The 4001-nt window shown below is 42.2% G+C and overlaps 1 pseudogene; it reads left to right on the top strand.

The window, feature by feature from the left end:
* Positions 1 to 1788, top strand: part of LOC102475221 (PEST proteolytic signal-containing nuclear protein-like) — a 6487-nt pseudogene extending 4699 nt beyond the window's left edge.
* Positions 1789 to 4001: the final 2213 nt, after the last annotated feature.

Raw genomic sequence — 4001 nt, 5'->3', positions numbered from 1 at the left:
ATTGACCGCAGTTCGAGTCTCAGATCTGGTGGCTGGAAAAGTGTGCCGAGTGCATGTGTATGCATGTCCAAAATCCCAGAAGGAGGATGGAGGAGAAGGAACTATGGCATGGCCATCCTCCCCTCTTTCTCTGTCTCTCTCCAGTGAGAGAACATGCCTAATAACCAAAATTAAATAACATGAACAATACAAATGTTAAATAATGATGAATTCAATTTCAGCCAATCAGATTATTAAACTTCCGGGACCAGCAGTTAGCATAGTGGCTATGTCGCTGGACTCCCATGTGGTTGACCGTGGTTCGTGTCCCGGACCTTGTGGCTTAAAACTCACACCAGGCGCGTGTGCGTGTGTGCCCAAGATCCTGAGAGGAGAATGGAGGAGAAGGGATTGTGGCATGGCCATCCCCCCTGGGGGGTGATTTCTCGCTTTCTGTCTCTCTGTCTCTGTCTGTCTGGCGAGCGCATGCGCCCTACAGCAAAAAGCTCTTCAAAAAATAAAAAAATAAAATTAAAAAAATAATATTAAACTTCTATACTCAGAAAGGATAAGCTAAAGAGACAATTGTTAACAATGAGGAGCAATGTTCAATTTGCAGATGTCAAGGAGATAAAGTTAAATCACATACACTTTATTTTAAATTGGAAGTCTCCCACGGCCAAAACAATGGGATGTAAAATTGCATAGATGCAACTGTATAGAAGAAAAATCCTTAGAGACTTTAATAAAATCTCTCAAGATGTGAGCAATGTAGACAAGGCACCTGCGTGGTGGGGGTGCCTCTGTGATGCATTTTGACACTAAGTACTCACAGGTTGAGAGCACAGACTCTCGCAATACAGCCTTTCCTTCAGGTACCAGCCACAAGCTCAGGGATGCTTAGGCCCTCCCTCCTGAAATACTACAAATTCAAGGACTCCAGCAATCCTTTGAATCTCAATTTACCAGACAATTCACAGAATTCAAGGAAGTGCTATACTGGGGGAAAATGGACGGGAAGCAGGCAAGGAGAAGCCTGAAAGCTGCAGCGAGCTGGAGCTGCTGGAGGACCTGAGGAAGCAGCAGAAAAACCTGTGAAAACTAAGGCTGTTTGTTCCAGTAACAGGGGGAAGTTCCAGTCGCAACAGTGAGAAGCAATCAGCTGAAGAAGCAGTAGACCTTCCAACAAAGCCTACAAAGATCAAGTCTGGATTTGCCATAGGTAGTCAGATGGCAAAGAAAGCATCAGTCATATCCATCTGACTTGAGTCAAGTGAGCCTAAAGAAACTATTCCAACTCTTGCTCCAAAAACCCTTTCAGTAGCAGAGACCTTTAATGAAGATGAAGATAGTGAACCAGAGGAAATGCCGCCAGAAGCAGAGATGAGGATGAAGAACACAGGGAGGAATACACCGTGTGCCGGATCAAACTCCTTCAATAAAGGAAAGCACGGGTGGGAACTAGCAGTTAGCGTAATGGCTATGTCGCTGGATTCCCATGTAGTCGACCGTGGTTCGTGTCCCGGACCCAGTGGCTTAAAACTCACACCAGGCGCGTGTGCGTGCGTGCCCAAGATCCCAAGAGGAGAATGGAGGAGAAGGGATTGCGGCGTGACCATCCCCCCTGGGGGGTGATTTCTCGCTTTCTGTCTCTATGTCTCTCTCTGTCTGTCTGGCGAGCGCCCGCGCCCTGTAGCAAAAAACCTCTCAAAAAAAAAAAAAGGAAAGCACGGGTTTTCTGATAGCCGGAAGCTATGGGAGCGAAATATCAAATATCATCTTGCAAATGTCCATGGCCAAGACAATTAAATAATGTGTTTTGAAATTAGGGTGTGGGGTGGGTGTAAAGTTAAAAGGAACAGTTTCCTTTTTTAAAGAATGCTATAAGACTAGGGCCCAGCAGTTAGCGTAATGGCTATGTCGCTGGACTACCACGTAGTCAACCGCGGTTCGTGTCCCAGACCCGGTGGCTTAAAACTCATGCCGGGCGCGTGTGCATGTGTGCCCAAGATCCCGAGAAGAGAATGGAGGAGAAGGGATTGCGGCATGCCCATCCCCCCTGGGGGTGATTTCTCGCTTTCTGTCTCTCTGTCTCTCTCTGTCTGTCTGGCGAGCGCATGCACCCTATAGCGAAAACCCCTCCCCCCGCAAAAAAAAAGAATGGTGTAAGACTTTCTTTGGAGCCCCTTTTTTTCTTTTTCATTTTCTTTTTAAGATTGAGTGGTACACTCATAAGTGAGAGTTTGAAATTAGATTTCAAGACATTACTAATTTTATAGTTTCACGTGATTAGTTTCCAAAGGTTACAGATAATAAATCAGAAATGGTACCTTTTAAAGAACCAAGTATTTTTTTAGACACCACTCTTGGCATATTAAGAGGGAAGTAAAAAGTTATTGTCTATTTAAAACTGCAAGCAGTTACTCACTCTTAACTCCCTCATTACCTAAACTGGCTCGCAGGAACAGCCTTATAGAGAGAGCAAGTATTGTATTGGGAGGAAAATGTTACTGGACTATTGACAGAAAAGTAAATTTAGATAAAGTACAGTTTTGGTTTTTTTTTCCTTATGGGCATTTGTTTTGTTTCTAGTCATTATAAGCTAGGTATTGCATAGCTGTCAGTAGATTAAAAGCTTAGCTCTTTTTTAAAAAAATCAGGAACAACAGAGACATTCTTCTCACTTGGAAGGTTCCCAGGTTTAGAGCTGCCTCCCACAGACAAAAGAAAAGACCAGACATTATTTATTACACAACAGACTAAAAGAGTATTTCCTGATGTACACCTTTTTTGATTTTTATATAGTTTCACATAAGCATGAACTACTTGACGATCAGGAGAATAAGTAAATAAAGGGGAGAAAGAGTTTTTTAATTTACCTAAAGAAAATGCTTAGGAAAGACAGTAAATTGAGGAGATACCTATTATTCTCCCACCTCCATACAGGGGAAAAAAAAATACCTATGAGAAAATTTCCAACCTGAGAAGTTAATACTAGAAGCAATAAAATCCCAGAAACCTAGAAGAATTTCAATGACAAATAACAGAAATAGGATCAGATTTATCAAGAGCTCCTGGGACTTTTTGAAATTTTACAATACTGAGGAAGCAGTACAGACCCCCAGGATCCAAACAGAAAGGCTGAGACTCCCGAAGTACCTCCAAATTAGTAGAGGAAGCAAGAGGGCAGATTTCAAAACTGGTGAGAAAAACTACATTTGAGGGGGTTGGCAGCCATTGCTGTGGAATGTGGGTGGTGATAGAAAGGCAGAGGGCCAAGGCTAGTCTCCAGCATGGCCTCCCAGGACTGCAAGAGCTCCTTACACATGCAGACGGTGTGCTCACCTCTCCAGAGAGAAAAAGGAACATGTTCCCCACCAGGAATGAGACCCAGCCACATCGTGTTTGATGCCAAGAAAGGAGATTCGCTGAACCCAGTTCAAAAAAGACACAGACATAGTACATTTTCTTTGCAAAATTGTTTGAAACTTTAGCTGCATTCCTCCATGCAACTAAACTGGCCTCAAGTCTTGAACCCTAGGACCTGTGGTGGTATCTGGAGAGAACAATGAGGAAATTCATGAAGCTGTTATTGCTTATGAGAAAATACTGCAGCTAAGGACCTAACTAGAAACCTACGTAGTTAAGGATAAATAAACAGAAAAACACATTGTCAGTGGCCACACTGCACTCTCTGAGTAAGGGAATGAACAATGGAGACAGTAATTTGGTGCAGGAAACAAAAATGGATCATGGCATCAATTTCATACCAGCAAAGTAAAAATAGCATCTATATTATTAACTAAGACAAAGTGAGAATGCAAAAAAAAGATTTCTCATGTTCTGTCTCTCTGTCTCTCTCTGTCTCTCCAGCAAGTGCACGCACCCTATAGCAAAGATCTCTCAAAATAAATAAATAAAAATTTTAAAGAAAGAATACAGTTGTAGAAAAAATATATATATACATATATATATATAAAAGTACCTCAAGCAAAAAAACATGATCACAGATGGGAAATTGA

This window comes from Tupaia chinensis, unplaced genomic scaffold (assembly GCF_000334495.1).
Source record: "Tupaia chinensis unplaced genomic scaffold, TupChi_1.0 Scaffold000294_2, whole genome shotgun sequence".
Lineage (NCBI taxonomy): Eukaryota > Metazoa > Chordata > Mammalia > Scandentia > Tupaiidae > Tupaia > Tupaia belangeri.
This window is presented reverse-complemented; position numbering and strand designations above follow the sequence as displayed.